The 19,557-nt window shown below is 41.1% G+C and overlaps 1 protein-coding gene across 10 annotated transcripts in view; it reads right to left on the bottom strand.

Annotated features, from left to right (window-relative positions):
• Positions 1-19,557, bottom strand: part of PHACTR2 (phosphatase and actin regulator 2) — a 247,941-nt gene that overhangs the window by 71,121 nt on the left and 157,263 nt on the right. The window lies entirely within an intron of this gene.

Below are 19,557 nucleotides of genomic sequence, written 5' to 3'. Positions count from 1 at the left end.
GAGATTAGGTTTCTTCAGTGATTAAAACGTTTGTTTTCTTGAGCAGCTTAAACATTGCCCTCTTCCCCTTACCATCTTGCCTACACAACAGAATGTACAGTATTTGTAAAAAAACAGTATTTCTTTGGCAAAACTGGTCCAGGACTAGAGAAACCAGGAAGGATGAAGAATACTTCATTGCTGCTAGACGCTGCAGTGACAGGATCACAGGCAACTTCAACTAAAGTTTTTATTTTCCAAGACAAAACACCAAAAAATGTTCGGGGTTGGGAAAATGTACCTTTTCATTATAGTTGAAACTATGATGTTTATAGTTTGATAGCAATCCTAACTTTCCACTTTGACATAATGCTTCCTTTCAGCCGTCTCCCTTTCTACTCTGTTTCAACATTTCTGATTATTAAGGTGGTATAGATTAATTATTCTCATCATTCTTGAAGATGGAAAAGGCTAGAGAATGGAAAATGGATCAGGAAGTATATATGCCAGCCCTTTTAAGAATACACCTTGAATTCAAACCCAGACCTTGCAATTTATTAGCAGGTAATCAGAGGCAAGCTTTTCAACTTCTCCATGCCTTTGCTTCTGCCTGTGAAGAGAGAGGTGGTGACACCAACCTGGATGGACATGAGGATGATGAACGCATCTTGTCAAGTGTTTGACACAAAGCAGGGACCACGGAAATGCTAGTTTTCTTGTCCCTTACTTGCCGTTCTCTCCTGTATACATAGGTATATCTTTGATCATATTCCACTGACATTTTGACCTTGATACGCTTATTGATCTAGAAGGCGGCACGGCATAGGGGTTAAGAACGAAGACTCAAGCCAGGCTTCTGAGGTTCCAAAACAGGCCAGGCTACTCACAAGCCCTGGAATTCAAGGCAAGTATTTAACTTCTCTGTGCCTCAGTTCATCCATTAGTGAAATGGGGATTATAAGAGCAACCTGCCTCATAGGGTCATTGGGAAGATTCCAAGTATTTAAAACAGCATCCGGCACACAGTAAAAACTCACCAAGGGTTAGTTATCATTATTATTAATATTCAATATCTTGTTTCGACTTTAAGTTTAATAACAAACAAAACTTCAAAAACGTAACAGAAATGAAAGTATTTTTACTTTTATTTTTAAAGAATCACTTTACCTCTTAGTCTGCACATGTAGCAAATTACAGAAACTATTCAAACAGAACATTTTTCAAACCTCATAGGGGAGTAACTAAATTGAACTTTTTAACATTGAATTGAGAAATTCAGTGAAAAGAAAGGACTACATAATGCCAGCAATATGTCAACATCAGATTTAAATAGGTGATTACGTTTTAGTTGGTGTCACTAATGTTTTACATTTCATTCATCTAAGGCTTTCTTTAAAAACAAATTACAGGGACTGGCAGGGAGAGGAAATGGGGAATTGTTGTTCAATGGGTAGACAGTTTAAGTTTTGTAAGATGGAAAAGTTCTGGAGATCTGCTGCATAGCAATGTAAATACACTTGACATACTGGACTATGCACTTAAAAATGGTTAAGATGGTCCATTTTAATGTAATGTGTTTCCTACCACGATTTAAAAAATAAATTGAATTGTAAGACATCTTTGGACTACATTAGTACTGAGAACCATATATCTAAGATGAAAAGTAGATCAGAAGGAATTTTCAAAGAATTTTAGCCACAATGACGTATAATGTGTTCACTGTTTTCCAGTATCCAATCTTCTCTACAATCACGCTTCTTATTCTGATATTTCTCACATAGCCTCTCATGCCCTGTCTTATAATAGTACTAAGTAAACATTTATGTTTTGGAATAAAGAAAACTTCAAGAGTATCCATTTAAAAACCTAGAGGGGCCAGCCCGGTGGCGCAGCAAAGTGTGCACATTCTGCTTTGGTGGCCCAGGGTTCGCCGGTTCGGATCCCGGGTGCGGACATGGCACCACTTGGCACGCCATGCTGTGGCAGGCATCCCACATATAAAGCAGAGGAAGATGGGCACAGATGCTAGCTCAGGGCCAGTCTTCCTCAGTAAAAAGAGGAGGATTGGCATCAGTTAGCTCAGGGCTAATCTTCCTCAAAAAAATCCCAACCAAACAAAACAAACAAAAAAACACCTAGAGAGTCTGGGTTTGGAAAAGTAGGTGAAGAAAACTCAGAACAACAAATGTTATAAGCCTAGGCAAGCAAACTCCTTTCGCTTAACAAAAAGAAATGAGAATTAAAGCTACGATTTATATTCCAAGTGGGAAACAAATCAGGAAAATATATAAGCCGAAAAACAGTCACTTTCCAGGACTTAGTCCTTAGTGATAAAGACCGGATTCGTATCACAGGATGAAAAAAACCAAAACAAAACCACAAAGGGAAATAATATGCAAAGGAAATAAAATAATGGACTTTCCTGACATGGGTTCTCTGATCCGCCAGAAGGAATTCTGTAGTACCTTTAAAAGTATTTAAAAGTGGCAGCACTCCAAAGGAAAATGAAATTAGGAAATTATCCACCCAAGTAAGGGATATAAACAATCAGATCCTCCCTTCAAACAATAGAAACTCACTACGTCTCATCCCAGTGGAAGCAGTTTTTATTAAGGGATCGATGAGAACATTGCTTCTTTCCTCCACGTCCCCCTTAGGACTTAAACGTGGCAAAGAAAAAAAGAAATGCAAGTTAATTCCACATTTCATTCCAGTGGGTGTGATTCTTTAAAAAAGTGTCATTTATAATCAGAAATCAGCAATAACTGTAGCATCCATGGCTCCTTTGAGAATGTTTTCATAGAATGCTCAGTGAAAATGCTCTGCTTATCTACGCTCACCTGCCCGAGGAGAACCTACGCCTCCCTGGGAAAAACTGGAGGCCTGAGAACTAGTCAGCCCCACGGCTCCACAAATTCAAACCTAAGGCCCGGCTTGGATTATATAAACAATATCACATTTTCTCAAATGTACAGGAAGCAAGGGAGTTTCCTGAACTCCATTTAGAAATAAGATGTTACGGCTTCTATTTATCTGTAGAAGGCGGGTCCTGATGGTTCGGCCATGCCCCATGCAGCTGGCTGTTTTAAATCCACGACGGAGGCTTTTCATATTTATGGAACCACAGATTTCAATTACGACAAATACACATAAAGTTAGCACTCATACTATATTACTCTTTCCCATAAAAGGGTTTTACCCGTAGAATAGACCTATAATGAATAATAAATGCTCCATAAATAAAACGCGGGGCCATAATGATTCTTTCCATACACCCATGTGTAAAAAGACTGGACCAAGAAAAAGATTCATTCTACTGGGAGAAAAAAAATGAAGAGGAATATTTAGTCTGCTTCATATCATATTTTATACATATAGAGAAAACTTGTTTTAATACCATCATATATCTTTAGGAAAACACAATAAAAAAATTTCAAGTACGTATGGTAAAATTATTATACATTCTCTCTCTTATCCACAGAATTTCTAACACTCATTTGGTCTGATTAGGTTCAGTTATAAAATATAAAAGTACACAAACGGTTGAACTAAAACATTACCCCACTTTGCCTCCTTTTTATGTCAATGATGCCACCACACTGACCTTTAAGAGGCTGCCAGCACACACAGCAGGCAGTAAGTTCATTATCCATTCATGAGCTAATGGGCCCCCACCCTGTCCATTAAATTTGGTGAAATATTCATTTTGTCTATTTCTGTTTTTCAAGACTCCTTAAGGCTCTTACACAGCTCTCAATGATGCGAACACTAGGGAAGAATTGAAAACAGGTATAGTCTTTTTCCCCCTAAAATTCCAGCAACTTCCAAATTACAAACATCCACTTGCAAATACCTCATAAACAGAGCGGGAGAAAGCCCATCAAGAGCCTTTCACTCGCTCATTCTATTGACAAACATTCCCTGAATGCTTAACACAAGCCAGGTACTAGTCTAGTTGCTCTGGGATTTTATCAGAGAAGAAAATGAAAATCCCCATCCTTATGGAATTTATTATCTGGTAGGAAGGGGGACCAGAGAGTAACAACAGAAGTAATTTTAAAAGGTTGGAAGGTAAAATGTGCTACGGAAAATGAAAAGAGAGGCAGAAAAAGAGGAACCAAGGGTGCCAGGGGCCCTACTTTACAAAAAAGCCCCCAGGACAGCGATAATAAAAAAGACAGATGATAGCAAACGTTGCCCAGACTGTGGAAAGACGGGAGCCCCCACACACTGCTGGCGGGAACGTCAAATGGCGCAGCTGCTTTGGAAACAGTCTTGGCAGTTCCCCAAAATGTTAAACACTGACTGAGTTACCACGTGACTCAGCAGTTCCACTTCTAGGTATAGAACCAAGCGAAGTGAAAACACGTGTCCACACAAAAACTTGCACCCAAATGTTCACAGCAGCATTGTTCATAATTGCCCAAAGCAGAACCAACTCAAACGTCCACTGACGGATGCACGGACACATAAATTGTAGTATATTCATACAATGGAATATTATTCGACTATAAAAAGTAATTAAGTACTGATACATGTTACAACATGGATGAACCTTGAAAACATTACGCTGAGTGCAAAGAGCCAGTCACAAAAGACCATACAAAGGACCACATATTTAATATATGATTCCATTTATGAAACATCGAGAATAGGCAAACCTACAGAGACAGAAAATAGAGCTGGGGGTTTTGGGGGAAATGGGGAGTGACTGCTAACAGGATGGGGTTTCTTTTTAGGATGACGAAAATGTCTAAAGTTGATTGTTGTGATGGTTGCATAGCTTGTGAATATTACTTAAAACCACTAAAATACACACATTAAATGAGTGAATTGTATGGTATATGAATTATATCTTACAAAAGCTGTTAAAAAAAAAGTGCTAGGAAGGAGGAGAGACTCAGTATAGGAAGATCAAGATACGCCTCTTTGAGAAGCTAGCATTTGAACATGGACCTCATTGAAGGAGAAGAGGGAGCTGGTTACCCATAAGGAAATCTGGAGGAAGAGCCTCTGTTTGTTTTCCATTTCAAAGCATCAGAGGTCCTACCAAAACTCACCCAAGATAAAAGAGAGAACCTGAATGGTCCTATAGCTGTTAAAGAAATTGAATTTGCGGTTTAAAATCCTTTTTAGAAAAGAAACCTTCCGGCCCAGATTGTTTCACTGGTAAATTTTATCAAACATTTAAAGAAGAAACAGCACCAATTCTACACAATCTGTTCCAGGAATAGAAGAGGAGGGAACAGGCATCAACTCGTTTTATGGGGCCAGCGTCATCCTGGTACCAAAACAAGACAGAGACAGTACAAGAAGATGAAACTACAGACCAATATTACGAATCTTCATGATAGTATCAAATAAAATCCAGTAAGATATAAAAGATATGCAAAATTGGTTCAATATTCAAAAATCTATCAGTTTACATGATCTTATATATAGAAAAGCCCAAAGAATCCATTGGAAAACTATTAGAAATAATCAATCACTACAGCAAAGCTGCAGGGTATAAAATCAACATACATTAATCAGTAGCATTTCTATACTCTAACAACGAACTCACAGAAAAAGAACTCAAGAACACAATCCCATTCACGGATCGCAACAAAAAGAATAAAATACCTTGGGGTAAACTTAACTAAGGAAGTGAAAGACCCATACAAAGAAAACTACAAGACTTTCCTGAAAGAAATTGATGACGACATAAAGAGATGGAAAGACATTCCATGCACATGGATTGGAAGAATAAACATAGTTAAAATGTCCATATTACCTAATGCAATCTACAGATTCAACACAATCCCAATCAGAATCCCAATGACATTCTTTTCAGAAATAGAACAAAGAATCCTAAAATTCATATGGGGCAACAAAAAACCCCAAATCGCTAAAGCAATCCTGAGAAAAAAGAACAAAGCTGCAGGCATCACAATCCCTGACTTCAAAGCATACTACAAAGATACAGTAATCAAAACAGCATGGTACTGGTACAAAAACAGGTGCACAGATCAATGGAACAGAATTCAAAGCCCAGAAATAAAACCACACTTCTATGGACAGCTAATCTGCAACAAAGGAGCTGAGGGCCTACAATGGAGAAAAGAAAGTCTCCTCAACAAATGGTGCTGGGAAAACTGGAAAGCCACGTCTAAAAGAATGAAAATTGACCATTCTTTTTCACCATTCACAAAAATAAACTCAAAATGGATCAAAAACCTAAAGGTAAGACCTGAAACCATAAGGCTTCTAGAAGAAAATATAGGCAGTACATTCTTTGACATCAGTATCAAAAGGATCTTTTTGGATACCATATCTTCTCAGACAAGGGAAACAATAGAAAGAACAAACAAATGGGACTTCATCAGACTAAAGAGCTTCTTCAAGGCAAGAGAAAACAGGATCGAAACAAAAAAAACCACCAATTGAGAAAAAAATATTTGCAAGTCATATATCTGACAAAGGGTTAATCTCCACCCTATATAAAGAACTCACACAATTCAACAACAAAAAATCCAACAAACCGATCAAAAAATAGGCAGGGACATGAACAGACATTTCTCCAAAGAAGATATACAGATGGCCAACAGGCACATGAAAAGAAAAGATGCTCATCATCACTGATCATCAAGGAAATGCAAATCAAAACTACACTCAGATATCACCTTACACCCGTTAGAATGACAAAAATAACCAAAACAAAAAGAAACAAATGTTGGAGAGGTTGTGGAGAAAAAGGAACCCTCATACACTGCTGGTGGGAATGCAAACTGGTGTAGCCACTATGGAAAACAGTATAGAGAGTTCTCAAAAAATTAAAAATAGAAATACCATATGACCCAGCCATCCCACTACTGGGTATCTATCCAAAGAACTTGAAATCAGCAATTCCAGAAGTCCCATGCACCCTTATGTTCATTGCAGCATTATTTACAATAGCCAAGACATGGAACCACCGTAAGTGCCCATCAACTGATGATTGGATAAAGAAGATATGGTATACATATACAATGGAATACTACTCAGCCATAAAAAAGGATAAAAGTGCCCTATTCACAGCAACTGGATGGACCTTGAGGGAATTATGTTAAGTGAAATAAGCCAGATAGAGAAAGACAATCTCTGTATGACTCCACTCATATGTGGAAGTTAAACATGTAGACAAAGAGAACAGATTGGTGGTTACCAGAGGAAAGGGGGGATGGGGGGGGGTGGGCACAAAGGGTGAAGTGGTGCACCTACAACACGACTGACAGACAATAATGTACAACTGAAATTTCACAAGGTTGTAAACTATCATAATCTCAATAAAAAGTTAAAGAAAAACCTATCAGTGTAATCAATCATCATAACACTGAAAAACCACGTGATTATATCAATTGATGCAAAAAAAGCATTTGAGAAATTCAACACCTATTCAAATACTCTCAGAAAATCAGGGGAAAAAAGGAACTTCAACCTGATAAAGCACATCTACAACAAACCTTCTGCTAACATCATACTTAATGAATGCCTTCCCTAGGAATGGGAACAAGGGGCCGGTCTGGTGGTGCAGCCATTAAGTGCGCAAGCTCCGCTCTGGCAGCCCGGGGTTCGCCGGTTTGGATCCCGGGTGCAGACATGGCACCGCTTGGCAAGCCATGTTGTGGTAGGCATCCCACATATAAAGTAGAGGAAGATGGGCACGGATGTTAGCTCAGGGCCAGTCTTCCTCAGTAAAAAGAGGAGGATTGGCAGATGTTAGCTCAGGGCTAGTCTTCCTTAAAAAAAAAAAAAAAAAGAATGGGAACAAGGCAAGGAATCCCCACTCACCACTCCCCTTGACTATCAGACCAGAAGTCCCAGCTAGCGCAAAAAGGCAGAAGAGAAAAAAGGCAGACAGATGGAAAGGGAAAAGAAAACCATCCTTGTTCACAGATGACATAAACGTCTACATAGAAAATCCTAAGGAATCTTCACTAGAACTAGTAGAACTTACAAGCAAGTTTAGCAAAGTAGCACGAGACAACTGTCTCTCTACAAACTGGCAATGAACAATTGGAAAAAGAAATTTTAAAAAATACATAACATTTGAAATAGTTTAAAAAAAAGAAATACTTAGGACTAAACCTAATACTATTTTCTAAAAACTTCCAAAAACTAATGAAAGAAACAGAAGAGCTAATTAAATGGAGAGATATACTAGTTCACAGATTAAAAGATTCAACATAGTAAAGATATCAATTCTACCCAAACTGCAGTATACATTTAATGTAATTTGAATAAAAATCCCAGAAAATTTTCTGAATATAAACAAGCAGTTTCTAAAATTCATCTGAAAAGGCAAAGAAAACAGATTACTGAAAACAATTTTTAAAATGAAGAATAAAGTTGGAGAAATCACAGCATGTAATTCTGAGACTTACAAAGCTACAGTAATGAAGACTGTGATACTAGTGAAGGAACAGACACACAGTTGAAGAGAACAGAATAATGAGTCCCGAAACAGACCCACGCAAATATGGGTCTTAATATTTGATAAAGATCATCTGGCCAATTAATTTTTGATAAAGATGCAAAAGCAATTCAATGGAGAAAAGACAGTCTTTTCAATAAATGCTCTGGAAAGTTCTTACATGTGACACCAAAAGCAAGGTCCTAAAAGAAAGAAGTGATAAATTGTACTTCATAAAAATTCAGACTTTTGATCTGCAAAAGACAACACGAAAGAATGAAAAGACAAGCTCCAGTCTGGCAGAAAATATCCTTAGTAACATGTTTGACAAACGCATTGTATCCAGACTATATAAAGTATTCTCAACACTCAATATTAAGAGAATAAAAAACCCAATAAAAATTTGTCGGAAGATCTGAACAGACCTTTACCAAAGAGGAGTATATAGAAGAAAAATATGCTTATTAATTTCCAAAGTGGTGCAAAGGCAATTTACTAGGGAAAGGATAGTCTTTTCAACAAATGTTATTGAAATAACTGAAACTTTATATGCCAAAAAATGAATCTTAACCTAAACTTCACACTTCACATAAAAATTAACCCAAAATTGATCACAGATCCAGATGTACAACATAAATTATAAAATGTTTAGAAGAAAACAGAGGAGAAAATCTTTGTGACTTGGGGTTAGGCAAAGAGATTTGAGACATCACATGAAAAATATGATCTACAGAGAAAAAATCGATAAATTGAACTTCATCAAAATAAAAAATTTTTGCTCTGCAAAAGACATTGTTAAGAGAATAAGAAGGCAAGCTACAAACTGGGAGAAAATATTTGCAAATCACATATCTGACAAACAACTTGTGTCCAGAATATATAAAGAACTCTTAAAACTCAATAGTGAGAGAACAAATAATGCAATTAAAAAATAGGAAAACACTTGAACAGCAACTTTACCAAAGAGGAAACGCGGATGGCAGATAAGTATGTGAAAAGAAGCAGAACATCAGTGGCCATTAGGGAAACGCAAATTAAAACCACGACAAAATACCACTACATACATCCTAGAAGGACTAAAATAAAAAATAATGACAGCACATTCATGTTCACAGCAGCACCATCCACAAGAGTCACGAGGTGGACGCACCCAAATGTCCACTGACAGACGAATGGACAAACAAAATGTGATATATACACATACGATGGAATACCATGCAATCTTTAAAAGGAAGGAACTGCTGTCACACGCTTCAACATGAATGAACCTTGAGGACATTATGCTGAGTGAAATAAACCAGTCATAGCAGGGCAACTACTGTATGATTCCTCTTACATGAGGCATCTGAAGTAGAAGGGTGATTACCAGGCCTTAGGGAGCGGGGGGAAACGGGAGTTCTTTAATAGGTACAGAGTTTCAGTTCTGCAGGATGAAAAGTTCTGGAGCTCTGTTCCACAACAATGTAAGTATACTTTACTCTACTGAACTGTACGTTTAAAAATGGTTAAGATGGTAAATTTTATGATATGTGGTTCCCACATAAGCCAACCACAGCTACTTCTAAGAAAATTCCAGGAGTCCACCATCAGAGTTGTCAGGGAGAATAAGAATAATTCCTGTGGACTACAGGCTCATTTGGACCATGGCCACAGCAGAAAGAGAGGCAAGGCAGGGAAGAGTTTTGGGAAAATCAAAAACTTATTTGTGTCTCCTGCAAGGGCTAAGGTTTGACAGAGCAGGCACCAACCAGGGCTCAGTGAAAAGCCTCATTCCTAGGGGCCCAGTTTGCGGGGGGAAGTTTACAGGAAACGTTTCCAAGAGGGGCTGCCAGCCAACTATAGGCAGCCTTGAGACCGCGAGGTCTGAACTGCACAGAAGCCATGCCAGGGATCTCTCAGCTGACCTCTGCTTTTCTTCTGTGGAGAGGAGCTGCCAACAGGTGAGCAAGAAATACAAACCAGCCTTCGCACTGGAAGGGAAGGTAAAACGAGTTGAGGAACATCTCCCTTTGCTCTGCTCTGGAAAAGGTGAAAGATCCCTAGAAGGAATGGAAAATTAACACAGTTAAGGAAGTTAAAAAGAGAAACGTTTTGAGGAAAAAAAGAGGAATCGAAACTACAGTTAAGAGATTGACAAGAAGAAAAAGGTGCCACAGATGAAAGGGGGAAAGCTGATGTGCTGTGTGGATCTGGAGCTGGGCACAGGTAAGAGAGGCAGACGAGAAGAGTGGGCCACCAGAAACACCAACCAAGGAGCAAGGACAAGGGTCACGAGCCTGGGAACTTTGCCCCTTTGTTAACTACTGCATCCCTTGTGCCTGGAACAGATCAGGGCTCATGGTAGGAGATCAGTGAACACCTGCTGTATGAAGGAGCAAGGAAGATTCTTCAGAGCCAGCAGGAAGAGGCAAACAGCGGTCCCTGAGCAGCTCTTACCGATGTGCGACCTGTGTGTCTCATCAGAAGGAATGCTGTCTTCTCATAACGCGTGTCTTAGGACATGAAGGAGGACACGCCAAGACATCTCAAACCCTCCTCCACTGATTTTTTAAAATAGAAATAACTGTCTTCCCTCGAAGCAGTCAGTCAGCCCATCTAGTCAGAAGTCCTGAGTAGGAAAAAGAAAGGCATGGAAGGCTGGGTGTGGTTTTCTTCTCTTCTGGCTGAGGATCACGATACACAGAAAGAGCAGATGAAGACGGTGAACAGTCCTTTGAACTGAGGGTGTCAAAGACAAGGTCTGATTTTTCTGGACCATACCATTGGTGCAATAACGCTAGGCTGGTCAAGACATGGGGTCCATTCCATGAAAAAATAATGATATGCTGGGCGTAGACTGATTGAATTGGCCTGTTGAAGAAAACCTTAAAGTTGAATTAAGGAGGGAGGAAGGGGCTGGCCATGTGGCCGAGCGGTTGGGTTCGCGCACTCCGCTGCAGGCGGCCCAGTGTTTCGTTGGTTCGAGTCCTGGGCGCGGACATGGCACTGCTCATCAGGCCACGCTGGGGCGGCGTCCCGCATGCCACAACTAGGGGAACCCACGGCGAAGAATGTACAGCTATGTGCTGGGGGGCTTTGGGGAGAAAAAGGAAAAAATAAAATCTTTCAAAAAATAAATAAGTTATTTAAAAAAAAAAAAAGGAGGGAGGAAAACACCCAGATAATAATATAAAATCAGGTATCGTGGAGGATAGCAGCCAGAACAGAAAAAACAGCAATGGAGGCCTCTGGTGCTTTCAGAGAAAACAGCAGCCAAGAAGTGGGGGCACAATCCAACTGGGTGCAGACAGAGGAGAAGAAGAAGAAGAAATGAAGACTCGAGGTGTCAACAGAAGAAAGTAACTCGTCGAGACGTGGTGGGACAGGATTCCTGACAACTCAAAACAGACAGACCGGATACAAAGGGGAGATCTAACGTCCGGAGGGAGCACGCCTAGGAGGGACCCTATCAGGAAGGCGGACGCCTGCAGGAAAACGCAGACCTGAGGGGGACACATGCTTGAGAATACTCAGAAGTGGGTACGTAGAAAATACACACAACATATTGTCACAAGGGGTAAAACAAATCACCTAGTTAGGAGGAGCTGGGTGATGTTTTTCTACATATAAGAGCATTAAATGAGCAGAAATGTAATATGGACTACCAATGGGGAACTTCCAATTCCTTAGACATTTACAAGATACTTAACTCCTACTGATAAATTCTTATCATTTTACTAACAAGATGAATTCCTATGCTGGACGTGATTCTAAATAGTAAAAATGTGGTTGGTAAAGTGCACTAATGAGAATTTTTGAGAAAGTCACTATGTTCTCTTAGCATTAAAAATAGCCAGGGTACCCACAGGTCACCCTGTGACTCCACAGGAGCAGGGGCCTTGTCAAGCTTGTTCATCACTGTGTCCCCAGCACGTGCTGCCTTGGGTCTTGTACTCAATAAAAACTAAGTGAATGATCTAGACAATTTATTATGCCCCCATGATGAGAAACTCTGAATTGAAAATAGATCAAGACCTTTAAGAAAAGACGGAAGGATCAGGATGTAACAATGCGACTAGCAGATCTCTATCTCTCCATCTCTATCTATGTATTAGTGCCAGAGGATAGTTAGAAAAACTGGAGAGAATTTGCTTCAGGTCAATATAAAAGGACATTTTCCCAATAATTAGAGCTCAGAGTTAGGAGCTCAGGAAGAAGCTGGATGACTACATGGTGACAGGGGAGATTCTTGCCCTGGAGACAGAACTTGGTGACTGGTTAGGTCCTGTACGACCCTAAAATTCTCTATTTCAACTGGAAACTCAGAAAGCGTTTTACTGTAGTAACTATAGTAACAATAAATAGTGGTTGGCTGTATTTGGACGAGCCTTAATAGTACCAGGCTTCAGGTGTATTGCGGGCTAAAGTGAATTTTGTAAATTAACTTGGGAACATACTCGTCATTGCAAGGGATCTTAACAAAGCAGTACTGGGCACACCACTAGCATGGAAGTCAGGGATTGTGTGAAGACAGAAGCAACAACGCATTCTTAATTCAACTTAGAAAGACAACCATTCTCTTTAAGACTTGATACTTGGATCCACCCCAAAACTGCCAACATACAAGGAATTCTCAACTTGGGCTCCATGAAGCTGGCTTTCTGACGGCCTGTCAGAATCTGGCTCTTGGATTTGAAGTTGAGCAAGGAAGCCATGACAGAATGTTCATATTGCAGTTAAGTCCCTTTCCTGGAGCCCCGCTCCTCTCCTCGTAGAACTGTACAGAGTAAATGACCAGACTTGTTAGGAGCCAGCGTGCTGGCAACAGTCATCAAGATTCACAACCACAAAGTCCATGAATGTGAGGCATTTGAATTGTTAAAGCTCTGAAGGACCGGATACGGTAAAGACCGTAATGGGCGCCACGTACCGTGTGTGAACGCCATTGTTAGAGAGAAGGAAATTCACGCTCTAACTCAGGCGATCACTTAACAGGATTTCTGGGAGCTTTCCCTTCCCTCCTTCTTCTCTTTGCTCAAATGCTGCCTTCCTGGGAAAGTTTCCCTGACCACCTTGTTTTAAACTGCTACTTCCTTCCCACATTCCCCATTCCTTGCTTTGTTTTTTTTCCTCTCACTACTTCCTATACTCTCTAACTTACTGGGTTTACTTTCTGCCTCCTACCTCTACTGGAACGCAAGCTCCGTAAAGGAAGACAGTTTTGTCTCTTTCGTTCCCTGCTGCATCGCTGGAATCTGCATAGTACATGTACATGCTCAACAAACACTTGAGGACAAATGAGTGCTGTCTAATAGATAAGCAAGGAGCCTCTGTGGACTTGGATGTGTCGTGTGGCCTCTGGCTGGTTATGTAACGTGTCATGTGGCTGGTTCTTTCTGCTCAATAAACTGGGCAAAGGAAGAACCTCCCTTCTCTTCCTTCAATATGGTGTGAGGGCAAATGATACAGGAAAGCATTTCCATCTTCTTAGTGGAACAAGACAAATAAAATCAAAATGATCCCACTTATTAATGCCACCAGACCAGTCCTTAACAAATACCATCCTGGGTGAATCCTCTAACTTTCCCATGCTTTCTAGATACAGAAAATAAACCCAAGTAGCAACATTATGCCTCTATGGTCACAGAGAATAGTATCTTTAATAAGACCAAACATAACTGTGATCCTTGCCAACCATTTTTCCAAGTGTACACTGCTGAAACCAGGCCAGTCAAGCAGAACCAAAATAACTCTTCAGATCAAATCCTTCTTACAGCAAAAACTGCAGTATATGAAGCAAACCTATATATTAGGGTCACCTTCCAATGACCAATCCTTACTGATCTGGATATGAAGTTATCTTTCAGAGATGCAACATAGTGAAGTGGTCAAAAGTACTGGCTATGCGCCATAGTGCTTGGGTTCAAATGCTGCCTGTGCCTCCTATCAGGTGTGTTTCCTCAGGCAAGTCATCAGACTTTTCTGGCCTTAGTGTCCTTATGAGTAAAACTGGGAAAACAGTACCACTTAAACCACATAACCTTTGATGATTAAATAAGTTAATGAGAATAAAGCTCTTGGTGCAGGACCCGGCACATAATAACATTCAATAAAAATAGCCATTGTTATTAGTACGGAATGCAGAGTACCTTCAGTAAATTAAAGTTTTTACCAGATGACTCTCTACAAGCTACTCTTATTCCTAGAATGCTGATAACTTGCAACAATGTTATCTAAAAATCTAGGCAGGCATTCCTTCCCCGTTACTAACAAAACAAATAAAAGTCACAATTTTAATGAAGATAAGTTGTCTTGATTTTCTTTATTTAGGAGTATAACTCACTTTTAAAATAAGGGCAAAGGATAGGAAAGAGAAATTCTCCCTAATTGTTTTATCAGCTTCTTAATAGTTGTACATGGCTGAAACCGTGAGTACAGATGTTTTTGGTTAGTATTTTAACTCAGTCTTTCCCTTTTCCATTATGATTTTTCAATCTCCAATTTCTTTTATAAAGTCCTAAAGTACCGAGTGCTGTATTTCCAGTCACAGGGGATATTCAATAAATAAGCAATTCAAGGCACATTTAAGAGTACATACCAGAGACAAATTATTAAAAAAGCACCTGAAGTGGGCAGAGACTAGTGAGATAGTCTCTCTGCCCCTGAATACCTTATGTAGTGAATGAGGAGCAAACACACAAACTAGAAAAGAAGTCAAAATATACATGTCATAACAGGAGTACAAGCAAAGGAGGGGAGGCTCCTGCTCAGCTGATACAGAACCAGGGTCAAGAATATCTTAAGGAAAGAAGAGATATCTTATGATCCTTGCATGACTGGTAGTGTCTCACCAGGTGTAGCTGTGGGAATAAGATGCTCAGAGGAAGCGGGAAGAGCAAGAAGAAAGGCCTGCGGACAAGCAGGCTTGGAGCATGCTCAGCGAGTGACCCTGTGCGACAGAAGTCCAAGGTATGCGACTAATAAAGATAAGACAGGAAAGGTCAGTTGGGGTCACACTGAGGAGAGCTGGAGTCAGGAACTCATTTAGGAAACAATGTGAAGTCAGTCACACTTTGTGAACAAGAAGCAACAAGATCAAGTTCCACCTGAGGAAGATTTCCTCGTGATGGTATCCACAATGATCTGGAAGGGAGAAGGTACAGAGGGGTGCCCTGTCCACCTACTTCCTCAAATCCTCAAGGACCCCTGCTCTCTCCAGCCACCCAGCTTTTGGGCTGTGCCACTCTAGCAGCAGGAGCTCCAGCGCCTGAGGTTTGGGGTCTGAGGAGGCCAAACCCACCCCGTGTTCCACTTCATACAGCGAGTTTCCGTCCTGAATCCTTCGGTAACTTCTGTGCTGGTTCCCAGCAATATTCCCCGTTCCTTACAAAAAGGGTGAGGGCCCTGTTTGAGTCTTTCTGATCAGTAACGAATGTCCTGACTCCTCAGGCCTGCCTGGATTTCCAAATCTCCTCATCTGGAGGCCCTGTTATTCTGCCCTACTGGGTGGAACACACATCACTGTGGTGTGAAATACCCACTGCTTGATTTGCCTGGCCTGAGACTTGGAACATTATCTCGGTTCCTCTGGGGTTCCTCACCACCCGTGCCACCCTGAACCTTCTCTGTCAGCCTCCCCAGCTCAGTCAGGTTCTCCTCGTAGGGAGGCTCATGGCCAGAGCCCAGCCTCTCCCGGCTTTCTCTAGCATTCTCTAGCTTTCTATTGCTAGTACAGTTAATACCTAAGTATAGCAAAGAGGGTACCTGCAAATACTGAGACATAGACTGATGAGGACCAGACAATGGGGACAGAGAGGAAAGGTTGATGCTAGAGACCTGCACTAGGAGGAAAAAAATGAAAGGTTTTAGGAACTAACAGAATGTAGAAGATGGTAACAGGCAAGAAAGAGTCAAAGAACAACACAGTTCAAAGTCTGGAGGCCAAAGAAAGCCATGTTTGCAATAGCAAGAACATCTGGGGTCGACCGGGGATTTGTTTTGGTTTGGAACGTATGCGTACATAGGACCGGTCCCTCTTCCCTCACTCTTCGTGCTCACTCATGGCGTCTATCAGTACCTCACCTCTTTACAACGAACACTTCATGACAGCAGGAACCTTGGTTGCTTACTGGCTGCAGATCCCCGGCTCTAGAACAATGCCTGGCATGACCATGTGTTCCCTGTAGACACACAGACCATCCGAATGGATCTGGAGTAACAGGCAGTCCTCAGGCAGTGCTGCCCTTCGGAGGCTCAGGCAGACGTGCTTGGGCCTGGTGTCTGGGTCTGAGGATGTGGGTACGGAGAAGAGAGGATGTGATGCGGAAGGGCGCATTCAGAGAAAGGGAAGGGCTGAGACATGGAGCAAACCTCCCTCAAAGGTTTAGGGAGATGAGAAGGGGAAGAGAGGGGGCAGAAGAGAGAAAGAACGTCAAAAAACCAAGATGACGACCCCTTCTGTAAATCAAGGAAGGACTAATCAGTAACGGCAAACGCTGTAGAGGGTGAAATGGACGAAAATGAGAGAGTAACTAGGGTTCACGATGAGGAGGTTTGGCGTGGCCTCAGCGCAGTGCTGGATGCAGGCGCGGACCCCAGCGGGAAAGGAACGAGCGGGGAGGGAACGTGGAGGCAGCAGGCCCAGGCTGGGCAGTCAAGACATTTGGTCTAGATGCTAACAGACTATGCACGAGTTAGAGGAACAGCTGTGTAGATACGGTATTTGTTTGTATTCTGAGCTTAGGAGAGATGAACGCACATTTAAAGATCCAGAAGGAGAAAGCTCAGCCACCACCTCTTCTCCTCCAGAAGAACAAGACGACATGATTATGGAGGAAAAAAGGTGTAAATGACATTTTGAGTTGTAAAGACAAGGAAAGAAGAGAATCCTGAGCTTGGTGGGACCCAGGGAGGCCCTCACTGAGGACATAAAAAGTGAAGAGGCACCTGGGAAAGGAAACGGAAAAGAGGACTCCTCTGCCCGAGAACCAAGCAGCCTATGGCCCCGTCTCAACAGAGCTCAAGACACAAGTAACTTTCTGCTTTAAAACAAGGCCAGAGAACGTGAAGCGAGGGCACAGGCCCTGAGTGTCCTACAGACAAGATGGCCTTCCAAAATACAGTTGACTCAAGACCAGGTTGAGGACAGGAGCCTTGTGAACTCCCACCACCATTGTAAACGTGTGATTACAACGGCATTATCATATGGCATTAATAAATCAGCGTTGCATCCCATCTACGACCAATTAAAAATTCCTACAACAGAAACCCAGACCAGGAAAAACAGTATTAATCACTGTGGAGTGGAACACGGAAAGATTCACATCCACGTGACTCCGACGCCAGGAGTTTAAGAGAAGGAAAAATAGAGAAGAGTTAGTTTTCTTGGAAGGAATTCAACTTCTTTCATATCCCAAGATACTGTGGGTCTTGCCTAAGGCGTACCTTATAGTTTGCCAGACTGTACAAGGCCTTGGTCACATTTGGACAGCTGGATTTCCCCATTTCTGAGCTAATTTACTAAAGAAGAAAACACCTTTCTCTTGGTTATTTCTACTGCACCAGTTTTCCTCTGGATGTGACATCTTTCCTCAATGTGAAAACAAACGTGATCTACCATTCTGTAGTTTCCTCTATTTTAGGCTTCACCGAGGCATTCTACAAAACTCAGTAGAAATTTAAGCCTTAAAATAAACATACATAGAAGGTAACAATAAAATACTTTATAATGGGACACTTGACAACATTTTACGAAATTCAAGTAAAATATTACTAATAATTTGGGTTTAAAAAGAAATCAGGCAAGTAAATGCAGCAGATGAATTCACAAAGAACTGTTAACACACCTGATTGGCTTGTTTTTATTCTATTATGTCACAATTTTGTTGCCAAAAAAAACCCCAATGAGGCATCTAATAATTTCTTCAGGTTTTTAATGTGGTTTCGTAGTTTTTAGGAACTAGGAATACAGTATCCTCAAATAACCTCTTGGAGCTCAACGTACATAAAATCCTGTGTGAACTCGGAAAGGAAATAGAGAATGCAAACACGGTCAGGCTATCCTCAATAAATATGGGGTAACATAAAATAACCCCTGATGCTGTGTAAAGTGACTTTTCTTAAATATTTAGAGTTGGTGGAAATGTTACGGCCTCCGTGCCATTAAAATGATTAAAAAGGAGTGACAAGGAAAGATGAAGGGGAGGCTCTTTGTAGCTTTCTTTTCTGCTTTAGGGAGAGAGAAGTCAGCAGCCAGATTCTGGTAGAGAACAAGAGAGACAACTGAAGAGACTTCACGCTCTCTTCTCAACATCTTCCTACCGCTACTGGCTGGAGCCCTCCTCCCTTCCTGGGCAGCCACGGTAACCTGAAGAACCAGATCTCCTACTGCTCAGGGAAACGTGCGAGAGAGTCACTTCAGAAGGCCAGTGTGGTTCCACTCACAGTTCAAGAACAAGGGACAGGGGCCCAGCCAGGGGTGGAAGGAGTGAAGGACCCACAACAGAATCTGGAACTGAAAACACATTAGAATTCAACTCATTCAACTCTGATCTGACTTGCTCAAGGTCACAGGGCGCCTTGGTGGCAAGACACTACCAGAACCCATGTGTCCTCACTCAGCATAGCACTCTTTCCACCACGTCCCACTGCCTCCTAATCCAAGAAGCCCACTGGGGACTAAAGAGGATTGAATAATCAAGCTATCATTGTTTGCCCCTAAGCCAAGTCTCTATTCTTTTTCTATCTTTTTATTACGGAAATTTTCCAATATCTACAAGTAGAGAGATGGGAATAATCAACCCCGTGTACCCATTACCCAGTTTAAACACTTAACAACTCATGGCCAATCTTCTTTCATCTATGCTCACCCCTCCTCTAGGATTATAACAAAACCAACCCCAGATACAGTAACGTTAGTCCTTTTTAAATATTAAATGCTCAAAGAAATTACATAGCTGCAAATGCATCAGAGACAATTTTCTTCAGGGAGTTTGGTGTCCCTGTTCCATATCCTTGTGCTACGTGGGGCATTTTCTATTTTATTTCACAGCTCTTATCCCAGCAACAGACCAGTAAGATATGCTCTTACCCTGTACACACACTGACGATAGCAGACTGTGGTGCACTGAGGAATTGTGACAGAGGGATTGTTTTGGACAATAAGCTTG

This window comes from Equus asinus, chromosome 1 (assembly GCF_041296235.1).
Source record: "Equus asinus isolate D_3611 breed Donkey chromosome 1, EquAss-T2T_v2, whole genome shotgun sequence".
In the NCBI taxonomy this organism is placed as follows: Eukaryota; Metazoa; Chordata; class Mammalia; order Perissodactyla; family Equidae; genus Equus; species Equus asinus.
Note: the sequence above shows the minus strand (reverse complement) of the source record. Positions and strands in the feature narration are given on the sequence as shown.